This window comes from Vidua chalybeata, chromosome 1 (assembly GCF_026979565.1).
Source record: "Vidua chalybeata isolate OUT-0048 chromosome 1, bVidCha1 merged haplotype, whole genome shotgun sequence".
NCBI classification, from domain to species: Eukaryota; Metazoa; Chordata; class Aves; order Passeriformes; family Viduidae; genus Vidua; species Vidua chalybeata.
In genome coordinates this window covers 95203108-95227310 of record NC_071530.1, presented here as the reverse complement: position 1 = coordinate 95227310, position 24203 = coordinate 95203108, and the positions used below count along the sequence as shown (strand labels likewise).

Sequence of the window (24203 nt, the reverse complement as noted above, 5' to 3'; positions counted from 1 at the left end):
TTTTTTTTTTTTTTTTTTTGGGGGCGGGCGAGCGGGTTGTGGCGCACCGGCCGAGCCAATCCCGTGCCTGCTTCCTCCCAAGCTGCTCGCCGATTGGCCGGGGCGCCTAGGGCGGGAAGAGCGCCTCTTGCGCTCATTGGCTGTCGCAGCGGGCCCCGGGGCCGTGGGGGTCTTCCCTTCCGCTGTGCCGCAGGCGGGCGGCGGCAGGGAGAGGAGAGGAGAGGAGAGGGCGAGGGCAGCGGAGACGGAGGGAGGGAGGGAGGGAAGGGGGGAGAGAGAGAGAACCGGGCGGGGTGGGGACCCGCGCGAGCCGCCACGGCGTTGCGCGGTTCCGGCTGGCGCGTGCTCCGGGCTCCTCCTCAGTTCCCTGTGTCCCCCCTGCGCCCGCTCCCGAGGGCCGGCGCGCACGCGCGGGGCCCGGCCGGGCGAGGCTGTGGCCTGAGGAGACAGCGGGGAACGGCGGCGGCTGCGGCGGCGTCGGTGACCGCCGGCCCCAGGGAGCCGCCGCCCCGCAGGGACAGCCGCGGGCGGCGCCCCCGAACCGCCCAGCTGAGACTGCTTGCGCCGCGGCGGCTGCGCAGGCGCGGCAGGGCGGGGTCGGTCCGGGGAGGGCGCTCGGGAGTGTCGGCGTGCGGGGTTTGACGCTGCCCTGAGTGGTTTCAGCCGCCCGAATCCCCCGTTTTTTACTTCCCCTTCATTTTCCGAAGGTTGCTGTAGAATGAGCGGGGATGAGCTTTGAGAAGTGCAGCGGTTGACGGTGAGGGAGGACACACGTGACTGCAGGAGCTCTGTATGTGGCTCTTAAAAGGGATAAAGGAGGGGTTGTAGCTGCTTTCCCTTTATCCTGCTTCAGTCACCAGGCAGAGCAGTGACAGAATTACGGAAGTAGGTTGGTGAAGACCTCTGAAATGCTGAACACCATTTCGTCAACAGATAGCATTGTGTGCCACTTCAAGTCTTTCATTAAACACATCCAGGGATAGTGACTGCTACTTCCCTGGGCAGTCCATTCCAACGTCTAATCACACTTTCATTGAAAGAAGTCTTCCTGATGTCCAGCCTGAACTTCCCCTGGTGCAGCTTAAGGCTTTTGTTCTCTGAAGCTATCGCTGGTTGCCTGGGAGAAGATGCTGGCTCACACCTGCCTCGCCCTGCTTTCTCGTGGTTGTAGAGAATGATAAGGTCTCCCTTGAACCTCCTCCAGGCTAATCAATCCCAGCTCCCTCAGCCATTCCTCATAGGATTTGTGCTTCAGACCCTTTGTTTATTTACTGCCCTCCTCTGGAGGTTAGGCTCTTGAATCATGAGTACCTCCTGTGCTCTCACAGTCTTACGGTTTTCAGCGTGGTTTTGTCTGATCTAAGGAGTCAACGTAGACCCTTAGGGAACCTGTCAGATTGTGGCATGGAAAGCAAGTTCCCATAAACAACACAGAAATGTTAATATACTTCTGAGGGTGTGTGTGTCTTCAGTAGGAAAGATTGTTAACCTATCTCTCAAAGGCCACCTACCAGTTTTAGTTTATCATCTATATGTCCTTTATTTAGAAGAAATTGTTCACTGTGAAGGTGGAAAGACACTGGCACGGGGTTGCTCAGAGACGTTGTGGATGCCTCATCCCTGTAACTGTTCCAAGGCCAGGTTGGATGGGGCTCTGAGCAGCTGGCTCTTGCAGAAGAGGAACTAGGTAATCTTTAAGGTCCCTTCCAACCCAAGCCTTCCTATGAGTCTGTGTTCTGTCTTGTTTTGTTTGAGTTGTTAGAGGTTTTCTGTTGCTCCTTCAAATAACTGGTGTGGCCTGTGGACACAATGTTAATATTAAATGTAGTGTTAGTTGGCGGAAGGAAAAAACATTTGTGATCTGAATGATGTAGCTAGTAATGATCTTAGAATTTATAAAGTGAAAGGTTTCTCTTTTCCTGTGCCCTCTTTGCTTCTTTGTGTAGTTGTACTGATGCAGACTTGCAAGACCTTGGCTTTGTCACGTGCTCGTGCTCACCCGTATGATACTAAGGATGGTGGTAACACCTAGGGATTGGTGGTAACACCTGTTATTCATTTCCATAAATAATGGAAATCCGAAAGTGGGAGGGTAAGAGTGGCAGTGGTGGGTTTTCTGATGGTGAAAACCCTTAACAGACTAACATACACTTTAAACACTGGATGTAATTCCCTGTGATTCTTACCCTAATACCCCAAAGGTGTGGCATGTGAAGACTATGAATTTTCCATTCCTGTATCAGAACATGAGTACTCAAGATGTTTGTATGAGGCTGGAGCTTTGGATATTGGGATCTATATTTTTCCCAGGTCACACCTCTTCATGAAAGATGAAGACAATTATAGGCTTCAGTTGGGTCTCTTGCAATCTCCTACACTATTCACAGCAAGTTACATTCATCATGGAAGTAACATTGCAGTCATTCCATCCTTATTTCATAAATTATTTCAGCATGGACATAAAATCAGATTGTAGCTTTTATATATAAAATATGGAGCCTGGCAGTAATTGTATAATCCATACATTTTAGAAAAAGTTAAATGCACTGATGTGACAGGATGATGATGGACTGTGACTTTTTCAGTATGTTCAAACATGTCAGTTTTATTAGCATTTTGGGAAATATAATTCAAATGACTTGAGTTAAAATTTTTACTATCATTCTTCTGTAGGAACTATTGTATAGTAACAGCATCAAAGATTTCTAATTTATTTTCATGAGAGTTTTCTTTGTTAGAAACGCTTTTAAAACTTAACCTGTGTTGTCTCTATAGAAAAACATTACTTGGAGATAGAAGGTGTGTGAAGGAGATGTCAGTCACAGTATTCCATTAAACCCAACCTTTTGTAGTGAAGAGCAGCATTTTCTTGTTAGTGTGCACAACATTGGAATGAGGTGGCTTTGCTTTGTTTATTTTTTTTTTTAATTTTTTGAATGTGTTCAGTGTTGGGGTTTTGTGCATGAGATGGAATTTACAGACAGACTGGCACATGAAATGTGGTTGAACTGGAATTGTTCGGTGGCTCCTATGTTTGAATTTCCTAATGTGATTTAGAATTTAAATATTCTCTTTCTCAGGAAAACAGAAAGGTTTCATTGGATGGATGATCCCACCAGTCAAATAAAAACACCGGTTTCAGATACACTTGATCTAGTCATTCATTGAAATTAATGCCTTGGTATTATGGTGCATGTTAAAGGTACTAAAAAGTTGACCTTTTAGATTGAAATCTGGAGTATAACTTACTCTTTTGAAAGCTTGGGGAAAAAGACAAGATGATGTGATTGAACGGATGTAGTGGCTGTGTTTTTATGGTTGTTCTCAAAACCAGACATGCAGCAGAGTGGTCTCTCTCCTGTGCTCTGTGTTGCGTGAGGAGTCAAATAGAAATGGTGCTTTCACTTTGACAGATTGTCAGCAGCTGCCCAGCTGAGCATTCATGGTTATTTTTCTACCCCAGAAAGGTCTTGCTTTGTGTTGGCCTTGCCACTATGGGGTAGCACAGCCACCCAGTGCTGCCACTGCTGCCTGAAGTGCCACTGCATCACTCAGCAGCCTTGGCCAGCAGCAGCCAAGGCGTGGAGGCACCACTCCTCCTTTGCACAGGAGTGGGAAGAGCAGAAGCAGTGACAGCAAAGACACAAAGATGGACACAAAGACATGAAGGAAATGAGCACTGTGCCTCACTAGTAGTCACAGAATCAACTAGTGTTCTTTCTCAAAAAACCTTTGAGATAAGTCCAATCTCTGACCCAACACCACCATGTCAGACCACGACACTAAGTGCTGAGTTCAGTCTTTCCTTAAACACATCCAGGGACAGTGACTCCATCACTTCCCTGGGCAGTCCATTCCAATGGCTAATCATATATGAAGAAACTCCCCTGGTGCAGCTTAAGACTTGTGTTTTCTTCTCCTGTTGCTGGTTGCCTGGGAGAAGGGGCCAACTTCTCTCAGGCAAGTACAGTGTCTAGTACTAACAGGCATAGGGTTATCCATGGATGTCTTTGAGAGAATGTATTAGGAGTAGGGTTGCATGGGACCTGGCACTGCAAACTGCTTAAAACTTGCCTGGCCCATGGTGTCAAAATTCATGCAAAATCTGTCCAGTAACATTAGAGTGGTTTTATCTTTGGTCTGTTTGCTTTTGCAGTGGACATTCTTACATGGTTACACAAACATGTATGGAAGTTTATTCCTATACGTACTTCTAAACTGTAATTTTTAATTTTTTTTGTCATTATGGGCTGTGTTAACATGTAAACTGAGATTGTTTATTAGCATGTGTGTATAAAACTAGTGAAGAAGCAAAAAATGTAAAAAGATGTTCCTGTAATTTCCAGTTTCTCACCTGCAGAAGTTTCAAAGGTAACTTTTTGCTTTGCAGAAAGGAGTTGTATGTTTAAAACAGAGGACTCATACATGCTTTCCTGCTCTGCAGTTGTGAGTGCCATTAGTCCTGTTTCTGCCATCTGCCAGGGAAGAGTCAGTAGTTACAGAACAGTCTGTACAGTGGCCTATTGTAGGTGTTTATGTTAAATGTATGTGGAAGTTTTCATATTTTACTTAATCTCAGTTCTTCAACACATGAATATGAAAGAAAGTTGTGTCACAAACTTATGTCTTCCTGCTATAGCTTTTTTGCAGAAAGAAACCTAGCTATCCTTTTTTTTCCTCAGTATGGAAAAGAAAATAGCAGTACATACTACCCAATTCACACACATCCTTATAAAGAAATGAGCTAAGAGCCTTTTAGAAACAAGCACTAATGGTGTTCCAAAAGTAAAATGCTTATTTGCATGATTGTGACTGCTTTCCAGTCATGTGTTAGCAGAGCTGTTGATTGCTAAATTTTTTTTGCTTTATTTTGTTTTGTTTGCTTGTTCTACAACAGGCTGACCTTTCTTCTCTGTAGTCTGCCCTACTACTGAACTACTGTCTGTATGGGTTTTGTTTAAGTGGGCTGTGAGGCCGTGAATGTTCTTAGGTTTTTTTGATCCTTAGTGGTGCAGGCATAAATTTTAATTGCCTCTGTCTTTCTGAGTGCAGACATACAAGTTGCTACGTGTGTGTGACGTATGCAAAGGCCCAGGGGGAAGTGTACAGAGTTAGAGTACACAGTATTTCAGTGTATAGATCTGAATGTATGCATCTCTATAGGTTATATTTTGCTACAAGTGCATATATAGATGCTTTTCTAGCTGTTATTTCTTTCTCTTGCTGTAGTTATAAAGTTTCTTGCTGTCCTTAGCCCCATCTTTGGAATTTCAAATGTTCTTTGAGAGAACATAAGACATAAAAAATACATATAAATGTTAAAATTCACTGGAATTACAAGGGGTAACAAAACTTACCTGAATAGTAATACTAAGTCATCATTTCCTATGAAAATCATTGTTTCATGTGATTTTTTTTAAATGGAATCCATACAATTACCTGGTATATAATCTTTTCTGTAGGAAACATTCCAGCAAAAAGTTTGAGAACATTCCAGAGAAGTTTGTGGAGATCCTGACAGGATTTCTGATTTAATCAAAGACAGATTGTTGTGTTGCCATTGGATGGCCTCAAGAGCTCTGGTATGGCTTTATATATGTAAACTCTCTCTTTAGTTGGGTTTTCAAGCTTGGGCTCACTCTGGAAGAGCCTGTGACCTTCGCTGTTTCCATTCAGTGCGTTAGATTGGATTTATTTAAACGTTTGCGGTAAACATTTGCTGTGTACATGAGATAGTCCATGCAGAGTTGGCTTTAGCATTCCTAATCAGGAGGCTTACTTTATTTGCCCTGGTGGTGTCTAGCATGTTGGCATTGCCCACTTCTGTGTTGGAGGGAGAAGCAGGGACAGGGGTGACCTTTCCATCTTGGTTCACATGTGGAAGCATCAAACTTGCTTCTCTTACAGTACCTGGAGGGTTGGTGCCTCTGGAAAGCCCTGTGCTGGCTGTGTGTGCTGTAGCTAAGTCTCATCCTGCTGTATGCCCAGAGCTCACTGGGTGTGCCAGGGTTTCCTGCTGGATGTTCTGCAGCCTGTGACAAATGTCACGTTTCCTGGTGCATGGGGTGCCTTCAGTAAGTGAAAACCTTCTGAGGAGCATGTCTTGATGTTCCTGGGATAGCCAGCATCTATGCACATCTTTCTGCACAAAGCCATGGCATAGGAATATGGCACTTCGGCAATTTTGCAATGCCACGTGGTCTTCTAACATGGAGAAAGAAATTCTTGTTGCATGCTTGTCTTCCATTGAATGTTTAAATGAATATTTAAGTTGGATTGTTCCAAGTCCTTGAGAAAAGGATAGCAAGCTCCATACATTCACTGAAGGCAAAATGTTGCACTTTCCATGGTTCCTTGGTGTGTAACATGCTTTCTGCAGGGATGTATTGACATTGGATTTGGGACACTGAATATGCAGTGAGGACAGCAGCGATCCTTGTGTTTTGGTTTTTTGTTTGATTTGTTACTTTCGTCTTCTTCACTTTCAGTTTTCAATGTCTGTGAAGGAAAGACTGTTTCTTTGCTTGCTCCCCATGTGAGGCAAACTGAGGTTTTACCTTAATCTTTGAAGGGAAGATTATTCTTGCATTATGTCATATAAATTTTTAATAGGATATACATTTCTGAAAAGTCAGAATGGATAAATATAAAATCTAAAAGCATTGATAAACTCTAGCTTGTTTGTTTGCTTTGGCATCTCCAGAATAAAGTGCAGTGAATACCAAAAATTACTTTTTTTTTTTTTTTTTTTTTTTTTTTTTTTTTTTTTTTTTTTTTTTTTTATTGGAGCCAGTACTAGCACAACATGTAAGTTCAAAGATATAGTACATAAAGATGTTTTCTGGATGTTGTCTTCAAAATCTGCCAACTTAGTTTCTATTGTTCTGAGTTTTATTGGTACAACAATGGACTGATTTGAATTGCATTTGTTTTGTTTTCCCTGCCTGTTGTTCGCATTTTCATTTTAAATTATTTACAAGTCTGAGGCTTGAAGATGAGAGCCTAATGAATGCTTTTAAAAATAAAACCTTCTTCTTTAAGCATGTTATGCTTCATGTTTTGAATTTATAACCCAAGCCTTAATGAATAGCTTCCTAGTTGCTCTTATCTTAGAATTTATGAGCTGTCCTATTTACAAGTCCTACCTACACAATGGAAAGATAATTCCTGTTTACCTTAAATAAACTGTTCTTGTTAACAAGCTTAAACTGCTAATTAGGAATAATATGGCAATGAATACTATGTCAAACCTTTTAGCAAGAATGTGAAGATGCAATATTTAGTTGTTGAGCCTTTTTCTGGTACATTCCACGTAAGAATAACACAGGTTGTTGTGGTTTTTGCTGTCTCATATACATATCAGGTTAATAAAAAGTATTTTAGGGAGAAACTATGGCATATAGGTCCTCACAGAAGCAGGTTGACTTCTGCCCTACATTTAGGGTGATATGTTGGTGTCCACGTACTATGATACTGCTAAAAGCCTCTTTGTTGCAAGGCTTCAGATAGATGGCAGACATGTGAAGAACCCTTGTGACTTCACGTTTATGTCCAGGTAGTATTTTTTAACAGATAAGTTATTCTTCTGAAAAAACCAACAGGGATAGCAGTCGTTGCTTTGTTTTGAGTGTACATTAATGTAATTTAATCAGGAAGGAAAGAAAACCTGGGACTAGAATTTGATGTTATTTACCTGACTATAAATCAGAATATTTCCATTTAGTTTAACAGAATTTTTTCAATTTGTGTCAAAATGATCAAAATCAGAACCTGACACAAGCTCTCCATTTCATAATTTTTGCATACAAAACCAAAGAAATAAAATTGGATTTTTAATTTTTTTTTGTTCAAATCATACCTCAAAAAACAGGTTGGTTCTTGAGCAGAAGTTTTACAATACAGTGTTGTTACTTGGTACTTGGAACTTGGCAGATATGTTATATGAAAAAAACTACCCTTTTTTTTTCTTTAGTTGTTTCTCATTAGACTTTGGGTGTCCAAAATGCAGACTTGTGAATGTGAGTGCCATTCTAAATACAGGTAGCTCAGAAATTCTTGACAAGTATTGCTTTGACTTCTTTTTGAGTGCCTCTGATATCTGCAGAGTGTTCTATATAGGCTTTGTTCCCTGTCTCCTTTCCTTTGTGTCACCCAATGAGTTTGCAACAAGGATCGCAGGATCGCAACCTGAGGAGGGAAGGGGAGGAAGAGACTGAAGAGAAAGTTGATAAAGGTCTAGCATTGACTTTCAGCTGCTCTGGAGCAGACATCTGGTGAGATACAAGGAACTTCTGCCAAACCCCAAAAATCCTTCCTGGGCACAAGGTCATTGGGTACAGAAGGTGTTGGTTGGAGAGGACAAGTGAAAACCTGACCATGCATTTTGCTACCTCTGGTCAGGCTATTCAGGTTCCATTTCCAGGAAAATAACATGCTGAACTTTGCTGGTGGAGGTTGACTTTCAGGAATGCTTTCTCATCTTCTTCATTCACATTGTCATGAATTTAGATGTTGCTGATTTCAGTAAAGTGTATTTTTGGGGGGAGTATTAAATAAACTTTTATTTCAGAGAATGCCTACCTTTGTATTTTGTATGCTAAGGGTATTTACCCTGTAAGGGGATGGGTTTCTGAGGAGGTGACTTACAGGCAGAGGCAATATATTATGCCAGCTGCAATAGAGGGAGAAGTAGGCCAGCTTTCAGGCACACAAGCTTTTCTTTGTATCTGCTGCTGGTACCAAGATAATTAAAATATAATTGAAATGAAAACAAAGTTGAACTCTGAAGTTTGTACCTAAATATTGCATGGAAGTGCAGGAATATAAGAGGTATGTCTCTTTATGGGGTCAAATAATATTTATACATTTGTTGTAAGTACTCAAAGGTCTTTAGTCTTGCCATTAAGAGAGTTTTGGGTGGCAATATAACTGACAGTGCTGAGAAAACTTCAGTTGATGTCACTGTGGCCATGATTTCAGTTTTACTTTATTTTTCAGTTATTTTTCATCCTTGTAAGTTATGTTTCTAAGCTCCATGGGATCTGTTTTGGGAGAAAAGAAATGCTTCACATAATATTTAAATTTTGTTTGAATAAACCACCTAGAAAGCACAGGAAAAAAAATAAAAGGTATATTCCCTAAAACAAAATGGCAGTAGGAATTTTGCATTATAAAAGATGATGTTCACAGTGCTGGATTTGTTTAAACCGTCAGAATTGCAAAGCATAAATAATTACATAATTTCACACTTTCCACTGAAGTCAGACCCTGATTAAGAAGTTGACAGCCTGAAAGAGTCTGCTCTTTGACAGTGATGTCTGTATTCCCTCAATTTGTAGCAACTGCATCTAGGAAAACAAACTGAGCTTTATTCCCTTTACTTTGAATGAGAACCCTTATTGACAAAGGGAGAATATTCTTTTTATTAAAAGTTTTCATACTTTAAATGCACAGGTATTTCAGCTTTTCTGCTTTCAGCTAGCGTATATTTTGCTGATACCAGGTCTTCTTGCTGTCTTGGTTCTTACTGTCTTTCAGTATGTTTGATATTCATATTTCTTTTTTATTCCTTCTTGCTTGCTGTGCTTTTTTTCTTCCTTTTCTTAAACAAATAGACAATATGGTAATATGAACTCTAATAGGAAGAGGCATTGTTTAACTCAGTTGGGGTACTACTAATCCAGTCACCAAATGTAACCATAACACAGCATGCATTTTAATTATTAAATATAATGGAAACTTTGCATTTTAAATCTAGAGCTATAAACCACTTGTTTGAAAATGCACAGTTCAGCGCTATGATTTTAGTTTGTAGTGAATTACAGGGCAGTATTCTTTGATCAGTTATTACAAGTTGAAGATTAGTAGCATTCAGTGCTTGTGTTAATTTTGGGAGTACATATAGGAGTCACTCCAGGTCAAACTGAAGCTCAGTCATGTATATTTTTAATGATTTAGTGAGCTGACTGGATCAAGCAATGTTAAAATGTGTGGCTAGTACAGTCATGCCAGTCATTCCAAATAGGGGTAATTCAAAGGCACATTTTGAGGACAGTATTCCTCCAAATTTTAGTATTTTGTAAAGTATGCTTTAATTTTGAAAATCATATTGTTGTGGTTTTGCTTCTAGAAGTGTTTGTTTGAATGGTTCTTGAAAGCACTCCCAGTGATTTTTGATGACCTTCCACTGAATAAGAGCTGCCAGGTAGAACAATTAATAAATATTTTTCTTGTTTGTTCAATAGTTCAATACATATTTTTATAATGAATACATTTTGATCATAAATTCTAATAAATACAGTGAATTCAAATGAAATAATGTCATCATCTGTGCATTTTTTGACATGAAGTATAAAACTATTCCTGGAGTGAATGTGGATTTTAGTGACTATTCATAAAAGATTCCTAATCCCTGCATGAGACAAGCAGGCCTGAACCGACTCTGGTTTTGGTGCTGGTGGGCACCAAGTTATGGAGCAGCTGCAGTAGGTATGGAGGAGTAGGAGGCTTTGCTTGGGTGCCTGCTTTGGGGTGCTCACACTGCAGGTGTGCCCCAGGTACAAGAATGAGACTACTCAGGTTTGTGAGCAGTAAATGATATGGTAGCAGCTCTGCAGAGTCTGTCTTTTCTCCTGGTTGCCTTTTTTAGCTGCTCTCGTTTTCTGGGCTTAGGACTTGTGCTCGCTGTTTTTCTCTAGCTTAGGGGCTGGTTGAGAAGGAAATGGATTTTTTTCTTCCCTCTCTGAATGGGATGTGAGATACCAGTGCCTAAAACTCCAGGTCTCACTTCCTGATCCAGACATTTTAAATCTTGACATTGAGCAGTACAGTAGTGGCTGACATACCAGGTAGATACAGACATGAGTCATTTTGGACTGTTGAATTTTGGGAATTGAATGCAGATTTTTTTGCCATGGGACCATCTGGTCCCTTAGAGGATCCTTGCTGCTTGGTTCAGCCTTTCCTTTCCCTTCTTCTTTTTTTCTGTTGGTGATCTGACATAAATTCCATACACTGGTAACTGATACTGCATTTGCAGCCTTTGCTCTTTGAGTCTGGAATTTTAAGGATATGTTTGCCTTAGAACACCAATCTTCTCATTCCTTCTCTTGTTCCTCATTGTTTGTCTCTATTGCAAATCAAGCTATATCAAAATAATGAATTATATCAATGTCTAGTAGATCCCTAGAATTCATACTTTGTAGTTCTTTTTGCTCATGTACCTCTTTTGAGTGTGTGGCAGGAGGGTGTGTAGGTAATATCTTTCTACTGTGTTTGTTTTTTTATGCATATTTTGGAAATATCCTCTGCTGTCTGTGTATGCCAGATTAATCTAGTCCACTAAAAGATCTTCCCATGAAGGCTTTTTTTTTTTTTTTTTAACTGTGACTACCTTCAACCTGAATCACTGTAGAGAACCAATGAATTTATAAATATTACTTATTTTTATTGTTGTGGAAATTGGTTGCAATATATATACATAGTTGTCATGGGCTGTAGTTAAACAATTGCCAAGAGAGGGGCTTTTCTGATAAATAAATTTAACTGAAGACTAAATAAAGGTTACGTTTGAACACATGGCCTTGGTGGTTTCCTCTAAGCAAGAGTGTGGCATCACCTGGGGCACATGGGAGCATCTCTGGACTTCAGGTCTTTGCCAGCTTCCCTGGTGCTCCTGAGACAGTGTGTGCAGGCCTGGTGTGGCTTAATTGTGGCTCCTGCCAGGCTCATGCAGCTCACGAGCTGCACTATGAGAACCAATGCAGGGTTTTACTCCTTTGATTCTTCTTTCTATTCCTTTCAAACTGTAAAATGGGGACTCTGAAAATAATGGTACATTTTGCCGTTGTGCTCCAGGAAAAAGCTGAAAGTAAGATATTGCAAGCAGGAAATAGCGTAGGTTGTGGCTTGCACCTTAAGGTCATAGGTTGTTTGTCTCTTGTTGCTTTATTTCATGCTTCATTTTGGAATCTGCCATCTTATGTATTAATTGTTTTCCATGCTGTCTTAAATAAGACCCTTTTAATCCTTGTGTAAACTTCTGATGGTTTTTATCTGCCCTTATTTTGCTGTTCAGTTTTCGTTGCACTGTATGTTGTCCAATCTCCAGTTCCTGAATTCTCAAGTCTTATATCTTTTAATTGTGAGAACCTTTTTTTTTTTTTTTTGACTTTTGTCTATTTGTCATTTTTAAGATGTGCTAATGTGCTTTGTCTTGTCTCTTCTCTGACACAGGTGATTTTAATGCTCTTTGCTGTTCTCACTTATTTTCCATTTGTCCAGTTCCTGGTTGTACAGCTGACTTCAGGAGATAGCAGTAGGATAAGATAGCCAAACCTGGCAGGTCAGCAGCAGCTGGAGGCCAGTATCTGGCTCCCATGTGCCCAGGGTCTCTGGTGCAGCCAGCTGACCCTCTCCCAATGGTTCTTCAGGGGATGGGGTGGGAAGATGGGTCTGAATTACAAAGATGGCTCATACCAACTGATTTAACTGGCCAAGAGTTAAAATTCTTAGTCTAATTGCTTTTCCCCTTCTCTCACATTCTTTATTGCCTTCCTTCTGAAACAGATTTTTTTTAATTTGTAAAAGGAAAAGTATACCAACTTTTACATATGAAGTGGATTTTTACAGCTGAGTTATAAATTCCAAAAACTAGGTGGTTTATAATGGAAACACTTATGAGGGAGAGGGGAGGGCACATTATATAATACATATATAACCTTTTTTCCCCCTCTCTTTAGTGAATAGACCGTTTAAACTAAATTAAGTAAAGGATATAAATTCTGTTGTTTTAGTTTTTAATATTTCATGGCTGATTTTATAGATAAAAGTTACATTTAATAATAAATATGAAGAAGAATTTATACAGCCTGTTCTAGTTTGATATGGAACAGCAAATCCCATTTCTCTGTAGCTGTAAAGAAAATTCATTATAATGTCTTTGATTGTAAGAGATGTCTTCATTGTGATTAGTTGCACTGATAATAAAACAATCTTTTTACAAATGGCACAAGATACATGAGATCTCGTGTGTCTGCCTTTTAATAGCATTGAATGTGTGCACTTGCTACCTTTAGTCCTTTCATTTATAACTGGGCACTTTTAAATGCTACAAGTTATTAAAAATAATCTAATATAATTTAATTTTTCTTTTGAAGCATTCTGGAGAGTGAGTTATTAATGCAACTAAGCATTGTTAATTGTTGAGTTTTCAAAATATAAACTAATTTTAATTAAGAAGTTGGCTTATGTAATTTTATTGAATTCTGAATAACAAGTTTTGTAGATAAAATAGTGAAATCTGGATATATGGTATTACTTTACAAATCTTTTTTAAGCACCTAAAGAAATATCTTGATTTTCAAATGCCCTATTCCCAGTGAATTCAGTTGAATTTAGATGTTAATAGGTATTTGAATAATGTAAAACACAGATAGTGGCATGAAGATGCCTGGGTAAAAAGCTGTCTTGAAGGCAGGGCCCAAAGAGTGGTGGTGAATGGAATTACATCCAGCTGATGGCTGGTCACAAGTGGTGTTCTCCAGGGCTCAGTACTGGGGCTGGTTCTATTTAATATCTTTATCAACGATGTGGACAAGAGGATTGAGTGCACTCTGAGTCATTTTCCAGACAACACCAAGTTGCATGGAGTGTTGATGTGCTGGAGGGCAGGAAGGCCCTGCAGAGGGATCTGGACAGGCTGGATCAGTGGGTTGGGCCATTTTGGGCCAAGTGTCGGGTCCTGCTCTTGGGTCATGAAAAACCCCAGGCAGCACCACAGGCTGGGGGCAGAGTGGCTGGAAAGCTGCTGATGGAAAAGGACCTGGGAGTGCTGATCGACAGTGGCTGAGCAAGAGCCAGTGTGTGCCCAGGTGGCCAAGGAGGCCAATGGCTTCCTGGCCTGTATCAGCAATAGGGTGGCCAGTAGGAGCAGAGCAGGGATTGTCCCCTTGTACTCAGCATTGGTGAGGCTGCACCTTGAATCCTGTGTTCAGGTTTGGTCCACTCACATCAACAAAGACATTGAGGTGCTGGAGTGTGTCCAGAGAAGGGCAAAAGAGCTGGTGAAGGGTCTGGAACACAAGTCTTATAAGGAGCTGGGGCTGTATAGCCTGAGGAAAGGAGACTCAGGGGAGTCTTAACACTCTCTTACAAATACCTGAAAGGAAGTTGTGGCCAGGTGGGGGTTGATCTCTTCTCCCAAGTAACAAGTGACAGGACAAGCGGAAATGGCCTCAAGTTGCACTGGAGGAGGTTTAGATTAGATTTACAAAAAATTCCTTTACTTAAAGGGTTCTCAAGCCCTGACATAGGCTCCCCATGGAAGTGGTGGAATTTAGCATCCCAGGAGGTATTTAAAAGACATGTGGATGTGGCACTTGACATGGTTTAGTGGTGAACTTGGCAGTGCTGGGTTAACAGTTTGACTCGATGAACATGGTCTTTCCCAGCCTAAACAATTCTATGATCTGGGGAGAGGGAAAATTTTGTGAGATATTCATTAAAAGGAGTATTAATTTATTTTTTATATTGTACATGCACCTAAGAATACTTAGATGTCCTTAACACAGTAGTACAGAATGAGATTGATGAGAAAAGTGTAATGGTTGTAATAAGATCCTTTGCATATTTACATTGCTATGATTTGTGCTGTTACAGGGGTTCAACCAGTAAAATCTTCTGTATTGTTTAGTATATGGAAATAATATCACATATTAACTCCTGGGAAAGTGGTGCATTTTCTCCAAAATTTTAACTTGTAAAATGGAATTGTATTTTAAATTGTAAAATGGAATTGCAGGGTCACTGTTAGAAGATAATTCCTTTCCTGTTTCATGTAAAAAGAATTTCGTGCTTTAGGATGAGGAAGGCTGCTTAGCTGACAAAACAGAAGTTGCATTTGATTATCAAATACTCATGGAATTTACCAGAAACTGAAAGTCTGAATCATAGCTCTTAGGGAAAAATAGGATGTGATGCTCAAGTCTTCTGGAAAATTCATGATGGAACAGCACACTTAATGTTAGGTTTCACTGTAAAAGACATAAACCAACATTTTTGCTCTGTTAACTGTAAGGTTTAATTTGACACTGTTGTCTCTTTTCCATTCGTGATAACAGCTAGGAAAAGAGTTAACTTGAAAAAGTTTTTCCCAGGGTGAGTACTAGGAAAATGACTGTTGATGACCCTTTGCTGTAGGAAGCATCCCCTTGAACCTGCAGTCACTTTCTGTGTCCACATTGCTCAGTCAGAGGGACTGACTCTGTGGTCTGGGCTGCTCCATCAACTGAGAGCTGCTAAAACCCTGCCCTTCTGTGGGGGGCAGATCTGGCATTGTGTCCTGGCTGTTCTTTGCTTTGGTAAGTCACCACACAGGTCACCCATCTTGTGGTCCCTCAGATCCTGTGGGTGTTTGAGCTGCTTAGTGATATGTCAATTTTTTCCTGCCAGGAAAGTGTTGGAGCAGGTGCAATTTATTACTCTGGCTTGGTCTCCTGGTACTTGCCCGTGGTTGCTACTGTGTATGTTTTCTGTGTTCGTTAAAACCTATTGATCTTGGGAAAGTTTGTGGCATTGATTTCAACTTGGTGTTTTTCAGGGAATTAGTAGCATTTTTAGTAATAACACTCTCCTAAAGCATCCCTGAGAGAAGGAGTAATGATGTATCGAGGAAATACAGAGTCTCTGCAACCAAGTTGCAGTTCTGCCCCAACTCCCAAGGTCCCCTTGACCAGGCAAGCACTGCGTGGTCCTACCGTGCCCTCCTGTGATGCCCAGGAACTGTGCCTGGGCAGGGTCCAGCAGCATCTGCACTCCCTGCCCAGGAGTGCCTTGGGGAGCAGAAGGTCGTGCCCAAGGTCACCAGGTTGGCCAGGCACATCTTCCTAGTCTGTGGAAGAGGAGGACTGTGGTGCCACCTTGATCACACCAGGTGATAGTGGGGTTAGCAGTGGCTCTGTGTGGCTGCTGGGCTCTGGTGGGAGGGAGAGACTCCCCACACCTTGGGCTTCATTGCTGATGTTTCCCAGGGAGCTGTTTGATATTGTGGTGCTGACTGGAGATTGGAGTTGGCTTTAATAAGCCAACAACAGAAGGAAATGTGTTTCAGTCTTGTGTAGCTATTAAACAGTGAGCTTCAAAATAGGGAAGGGGTTTTGTACGCTTAAGATACCCAGTTAGCAAGGTACAGCTCTTAGAGCAGAGTGAAGCTTCATAATTTTTTTTAGGTATTAGGGAAGTGGTCCCCAGTGCAACTGTTCCCTGTTGCTACACCCCATGCACCACTCCTGCAGGAGAGATGAAAATGTTATCAGGTGATTCCTTGTTTGGGAATGCAGTTGAACATGTGTGCCTCACACAAATTACTGTGCACATGCTTAGGCATATTGCTGGCTCTGGAAGAGAGCTGAGTTTCAGGGACTGATTTAAGCAAGCACCAAATTTGTTGCATTGAAACAAACAGACGTGGAGGAAATGGATACTGTTAACGAGCAGCAGATTTGAAACCTTCATAGTATTTGTTGCCAAACTATCAGTAAGTGTGAAAGCTTTGGACTAGTAAATGGAGGTTTTATTTTATAGGTGATGGTGGTATCAGCAAGAGGTTGTTCCTTGTCTTCAGTTCCTTCCCTCCTTCAGTTCTATCTGCCTAGGACCCATTCTGGGAAGATGTGGTTTCATTGTATGGGCTGCAATAGGAGGTGGAAGCTGCTCTGGCATTCTCTGGCCTCTCTCTCTGGGATAGCCATGCCTTCTCCCTCATTCACCTTCACTTTCCACTTGCTGACCAAGAGTGTGTTTTGCTGGGGAGAAGTGGGAGCCTGCTTGGCCTTCAGCCTCTTTTTGGTCCTCAGCTGAAGTGCAGGAGGCTTTTGTAGCTACGTGGCTTAGTTCTTCTAGTGAAGGACTTTAAGGATGGGGAAGGGAAAATGCTCCATGTTATGCCATAGTAGTATCCCTTGATTGCTATCACAGAAGTCATGAATAATTTTTGTGTCATCCCATATTGCCAGTGCTTGGACTCACATTGCCACTGCCTCTGGTACACCTCCCATTGCTATCTTATATTGGTTTCTATCTCTTGACACAGACAGATGTGTCACAGTTGGAAATTAGAGTGAAGGTCAGTTGTAACCCCTGAACTGTTCTGAGTACAGAACTACACAGCATTAGAAGTTCTGCAATGACTATAGCTGAAGCATGGGTTTGTTCACCTGAACACAGGTAACACTTACTTCTGGAGGAAGCCAGGCTTTGCACAGCTGTGCATGGTTTAAGTCACAGTCTGGATCATCTAAGTTATTGGGGGAAAAATCGCTCTCTCTGTTGCAGAGGACATGGCAGCACTGTTGTAATTGCTTGCATGTATTACAGGAAAGTGTTAAGATAAAAAGGTATGATTTGTCATGCAGCTTTTCATTTGTGTATTAAGGGTTTACCTTCTCCCTAGCTGAGGTCTGTGTACAACTATCAGCTTTTTATACTGATTCCTAATGATTAATATTAATTTCTTTTTGGTAGAAGTCCAATATAAATGTATAAATATAAAGAAGGAGAGGCTGGTTTGTTTGCTTTGCTAAAGTGTGCTGGAGAACTGCTTGTGCTGGAGGGATTTAGGACATCATCTATTACACAGAGCCCTTCTGAGTGCACCCTGGTGTGAGGCAGCCTCCTCCTTCCACCGTGCTTCTCCTGAACACCCTCTGTTTTATGTGAGCAACCCAGCTGGGAAAACAAAACTGAAAAACGTCAATTTGTCTGTCTTGTAGGATTGAGCTGAAATACTTCCAGTGTGCTCACTTCTATTTCATTGAAGAGAAAAAGAGGATTTATTTTTAATAGTTAAATTTTTGAGTATGTCTGTGTATCTACTGTAATACAGTAAGTTGATATAGACGGACATGTAAATATGTACTTTCTAATAAATATTCTAATTTAATAATACCAGCTGTCATTTCTTTAGATGTGCCTACCAATAGAACATGTAACACTCTCGTTTGATCTGCTTTTCTCAGATGGGATGCAATTACTTCCTTGTATGTAGTGGCCACCAGGGGTCATCAGAATGCTTTTATTTTTATTAACGTCCCCTTTTCTTTAGAAGCATATGTACACTTTGTATTTTCTGGAAACTTTGTTAACTTATCACACAAAAAATCCAAAGTCTTTGTGTTACCTGTTCAGCCAAAAATTCGTGCAGCTCTTTTCAGCTGAGCTTCTTGAAGAGGCAGCAGATAAGGAAAACAGGGTGCACAAGAGTGAGAAGCAAGTCCATAAATACCCCCATTGCTGCATGCATTCTTTTGATAATTTAACTGGTGATAAATACAGTAGTAGTAGACTACAAATGTGTCCCAGGCTGTGATGGTAGAGGCCTCTTGTTGCTTTCTGTATGAAATGGTAGTTTTAAGCAAGGGGCCAACAAAGTTGTCCTTTTTGGTCTTTTGGATTTAATTTTGAGCAAAGTTGATGGAAATTTAGTAAGTCTTCACAAATATTAAACACCAGAATAGCCTTCTAGGAAATTCATACTCCTTATGTTTATAAAGGAGAAAACAGGGCTTCTTAGGACCAGGTTCCTAGGGTGGAGTTTACAATAGCCAATTTACAAGTAGCAGCCATTACAACGTGCTTTTTTCTTTTGCTGCCAAAGTTCAGGAAAAAGTTAAGATTTCCAACATTTTTTTTCAGGTGTCAGTGGTAATGTCTATGTATTTCTCTGATGAATTCCAGTGTGGTCCACTGTACTTAAGAGGGTACAACAGCCAACAGTACAAAGGGATTCAAATTGCATTGTACTTTTTGCTTCTCTCTACTTTTAATTGGTGTACTTGGTGAGAATTGTATCTTGCACGAAAGCATGTCATTTAGAGAATTCCCACAAACCACAGAACATACTAGTGTATGTGGAAAATGGTATTTCTTTCCTAGAAATTTCTTTCCTGGATTTAATAAACTCTCAAAAATGAAGTGTTTTGCGAATACTTAGAAAGTGCTTTTCATCCATAAATGTCACAGTACTGTATGAATTCAGTCTTTCTTGCATCCTCAGAAGTTTCTATTGAATGTTTTTATTGCTATTATTATATGTGTGTGTTGCTCAGGAAACAGAATTCTTTGATTTTAAAATTCAAAATATACAGACCATGTTGAATTTTCAAAAATTGAAAATCTGGAGGTTATATAGCAATTTTTTTGAGATACTAGTGCATTTCCTCTGATTCTCTGTCTTGCACATACATTCCTATTGATTCTGACTGCATTTAAAATGAGTGTATATCTCTGTGTGTCTTTTTTGACTTCCTCTTCAAAGCTGATCTAATCAGCGGTCCCTGCTGCATTTAGCAGCATTTGGCTCTTTCTGAAATGAGTGGATGACGAACTAGGGAGCCTTTGTGTTGTCAGTTTCTGCCCACCTGGAAGGACTTGGAGTGGTGTGGACGCAGAAGCAAGCGGGATGTTGGTAGTATTGCAGGTGCATTTCCCTGTGATACTGTTACAGTTTTTTCTGGTGGCTGTGAGAAAATGAAATTAATGGATGTAGATAACTCCCCATTTTCAGTGATACACAGGGGATGACTATCAGGGGGCTTTTCATTTTGTCACTTGAACTGTTCTGGATAGATCTGTGTGGAAATTTCAAAATCTTTAGTCTTGGAAGTCTGCAGCTTATTTGGAAGTCTCCTGTGGAGATTCTGATGTCCTAGGAAAACGGTGGCTTTATGTGAAGACCATGCTCATGATGAAAAGCTCTAAGTCCAGCATTTTTGAGCTACAAGGGAAAACAAATGTTTGTAATGGATATCATCAAATTTTCCTCAAAAGAAAGGTGATCTTTGTTCCATTTGAATTGACAACCATATTGTTTCCTCTATTCCATTACTGAGGAGACTTTTAGCTTAGATTAGTCTTTCTGAAGGAAGTGAGGTAACTTTGTAAGGCCATAAGACAGACATATGATTTGATTTAGGAAGGATGATGTGCCCCTGAGAAGATGCTTATTTGACACAAAGGTCATATGTTGAGATGAGTTGTTAACGTGCAGTTTTGTGTAGACTATTTAAGGAGCTCATTAAAATGATTTTGCTTCATTGTATCCATGATTTCATTGAAAGAATTAATTATCTGAAAAGGGGAATTTTTACTGGGAAAAAAAAAATGAACCTCTGTTTTCCATATGTCGCATCCTTTAAAAACATTGCAGATTGGGCATTGAATACTTGGAGACAATAGTACTGTGACTGAGAAGTGCTCTGGAAATTTTAATGCCAGGATTAGCATAAAAAAAGAGTAAAGTTAATACTTGTAAATAAACCTTTTTTACGTCCTTCTGTACACAACTCTACCCCTTCTCTTGGCACATGACCAAAATGAGAAGTAAATAAAATTGTATTGACCATCAAGTGAAGGAATTTTGAAGTTTACTACAGGTTTATCAATCATCGCTAATTTAGTTATCCTTTCGATCTTAATTTAAGATTACTACTTTCTAAATTTCATCTGAGGATTAGAGCAGTGCAGATCTTATACTTAAAGCTTAAGTGCAATGTCTCCACCTTTTGGCATAGTAAGACATTATATACTGTTTTTTTTTGGACCAGTGGTAAAAAATTAGAATGCTCAAGTCCAGTGTTCTCTATTTTCATCCAAGAAAATAGCTTCTGTCCACAAATGACTTATGTTTGTGTACAGAACTGTAGCAGACACTATGTCAATATACAAAAAAGCTTTGTATGAAGAATACAAAAGTGAGTTGTTATCAGGTAAAAAATGGTGGTGGTTGCTCAAGAAGTGCTATTTTTCTCTTTTTTTTGTATGAATTTTCTACTTTACAGATACTGAGATGCTGGTGAATTGTGATTGTGGGATGTCATTTAAATTAGTTTAAATATCGAAACAAAAACTTCATGATTCTGATGATTTGGAAATCCCAATGGATGAAAGGGGAGAATCTGTAGCTATATTGGTTTATGTGATATAGCCAAAATACTACATATTATGCCCTTGCAATTTAAAAATGCATGTCTTATACATTCTGTAAGGATTTGGATTGTTGGCCTGTGCAGATGTAACATACGGAACAAACATGCGGCTTTTGAAGATCTTAAAAGTATGTTTCACTTCTTTCAGATATTTAGAAAATTATTGACGAAAAGCACTATGTTTGAGCACCTATTTACAATAGAACTACTGAGCTCAGCTTTTTCTGAGCAAAAATTTTAAAGCCACAATAGGTTTCTTTCCAAAACTCAGGAACAGCACAGTACTGCAAAGAACCTTAAAATGCATTAGGTAATGTATGACTGTCTCCAAGCAGAAGAATTTGTTAACCTGAAGCTAATGTGGCAAATTAATTTTTGGTCATATCCTTTAAGGATCTGTTCAGCTATACTTGATTTATATGAACATTAACAAAAGATTTATGTTACAAAAAGTCAACCCACTTTTGAGTTAGAACAGCTTCATTTTGAACGTTGAATATGATGTTAAGAGAGCGCTGTTTGACAGAACCAGCTTTTAAACTATGGAAATACAAGGATTTGACTGCTGTCTGCTTAGCTTGGGATTGTTCCTGTGCTGCAGTTTTCTGCTGTGCTGTACCTGGCATTTCCATTGGCGCAGTCTTGGAGCCTATATAAATACATTTAGGTTTATTTATGCAATACTTTAGGTGGTTACGTATTGTTGCACTTTAAGCACTTGTTACTTCTAAAAATGTTTCCAGATGATGCTTTAAAAGATGAAGGTAGCAGGAAACACAAGAAAGTTTACATCTTGCTTTGATTTTAGTCTTGTTGATCCATGAATAAGGTGGTTCAACAGCTGATCTTCCCCATTCATACTGCTATACGAGTTTGGCAGCATTGCATTGCTATCAAAATGCTTACTCGATCACACTAACAAGTAGGGGTTAGATTTAAGCACATGCTTGAGGTGCTGTGGCTTCAGAGGGTTACTTGTAACATCTAGAGTGTGTTCTTTGATTAAGTTAATAAAATTCCAGATGCTAATTTGCTTATGGTGATGATCCCTGTGCCAGACTAAGGCTTGAGCCAAGATTAATTTTGCAAAAAGAAACCGTTTGACCTTATGTGGTCACTGGGACTGTCCAGACTTTGAGTGCTGTTGATGCCTTCTCCAATGCATTGATTCTTCTGTATTACAATACTAACTGCAGAATGGCCCTTAATTACTGTGGTGGCTTTGTTGAGAGCAGAAGTGAATTGATTTAGGTAGACAGAGGATTAGGACCTCTCAGATTTCTGATCAGTTTGTGCTTCACCATTGTCCTAGTACCCGGTGACAAATCTGGGAGAGAGCTTTTGGGTGAGAAGCTTACAGCAGAGGTAGCATTACAGGCTCTTTTTTGTCTAGAGGCAGCTAATGGTGTGCTGAATGCCTGAGTAGTGATAGCCATTCCTGCAATATATCCATGCAGGAAGGGGCCCACAGCTGCATTTGGGTGTGAGGCACTACTCTGCCATCAAGGAGGCTGAGCTGTGTGCTATTGAAATTGTGTTAGAGGCATGGCAGTGTGATCTGAGCAAAGGAAGTAGCAGGAAGAAGCAGAGACTTGGTACAGTGCTCCAAATCTTGTGTGAGATGTGGAGAACTGAGCAGAGCTCAACAAATTGCTGATCATGACACCCGCAAAAAGTAGTGATAGCCATTAAGTGCCTTTCAGAAGATGCACTCTTGTCCTACAGGCAGCTTTAAGAGAGAGCTAAAAGCAATTGGAGACTATTTAATTCCTTAGATTAATTAATATAGGGGCAACTACCTCATAGTTGTTTGCTTTCATAGAGAATACTTTCTGGATTTTGGTTTCATGCAGGTGCAGACTCCCATGTGGTGATGTTTATGAAGAATAGATTATATGGAAGTGAAACGGGGGCAAATGTAACTTTGGGAAGGGTGTGCAGGGGTAGACTATTTTCATGGAAACTTAAATGTGTGGTAGTGATGAAGTTGGTAAAGGTGTATCATTACCTTATGGTGCCACAGGTAGCCTGCTGTGCTGCTGGAGAGAAATTGCCTTGATAATGCTTACTGGTTGTGAGAGTAGATGTGAAGCTGTTGACTTCATTAGGAGAACGGCCTGTAAATGGAACAGAGTGCAGTCCCAGTCTGCATGCTAGAATTTTGTCATGAAATGACGGCAGAGATAAGGAATTAGGCAAGAAGTATGGGGTATAAGGCATCTTAGCATATTTGTATTAGACATGTGATAATTTTAATTTCATACTGAGGTTATTGGTAGCACCTATGAGGTTTATGTTTTGTATTTTTCACTTTTCTAGCAGTTAGTTTGTAGTTCTTACTACAAACAGCTTACAAAGATAAAATAGAGGAAATACATTTTTTCCTAAGCACTAGAAAAATCCGTAACTGGTGCAGTTGGATGCCAGAACTGGGATTGTGATCTGAGCACAGAGCAGGAGGAACTTCTGTTGGAGGGTTACTGAACAAATGCTGAGAAACGAGGATAAAGCTGCAGAGACTGTGTGCAGATAATCAGCCATCTTTTTTAGGTGTGCGAGTGGCCAGTGGACATAAGCTGAATTTCCAAGGGAGTGGCAGAAAAGGCCGCACTTCTGTTGATGGAGAAACCTCTAATTATCCCAATACAACTTTTGATAGTGGTTCAATGCCAGTATTAGTTCACTGCTGGACAAGTTTTCTGGTAAATCTTATGGTCTGAGAGGGAAGTATCCTATAAAGAAGATGGAGAATTGGTTCGAGATTGCAAATAGTTTTGTACAGCAAAGGAAAATCTGCTGCTTTTCCCCAGGCCATATAATTGGTCATGGGCTGGGAACCTTGCTGTGGAGCTGCAGCAAGGCAAAGGACCCATGGTTGCTTATTTAAGGATGGACTTGTGACACTTGTCACTGAAGTAACTTGATATTTTGCATTATATAAATAAAGCTGTACTGCAGTTAAACCACATAATTTTCATGTGATCTTTTTCTTCGGTATCCCAAACAGTGCTTATAACCTTTTCTGGGTAAGCTTGCACTTCAAAGGCTTCATCTGGTCCTGCTATTAATTGCTGTAGTGTTTTTGAACATACTAACATGGTGCTGACTTATACCACCAGAGAATATAGCCCTGACTGTTTTCCTTCTGACTAATTGTGGTAAGTTTCCATCATGGTTTTGTGAAGAAACAAAAATAGTAGCGCATAAGAATCAGAAGCCATA

At 40.2% G+C, this 24203-nt stretch overlaps 1 protein-coding gene across 1 annotated transcript in view; it reads left to right on the top strand.

Annotated features, from left to right (window-relative positions):
* ZNF407 (zinc finger protein 407) overlaps positions 1-24203 on the top strand; it is a 335977-nt gene that overhangs the window by 465 nt on the left and 311309 nt on the right.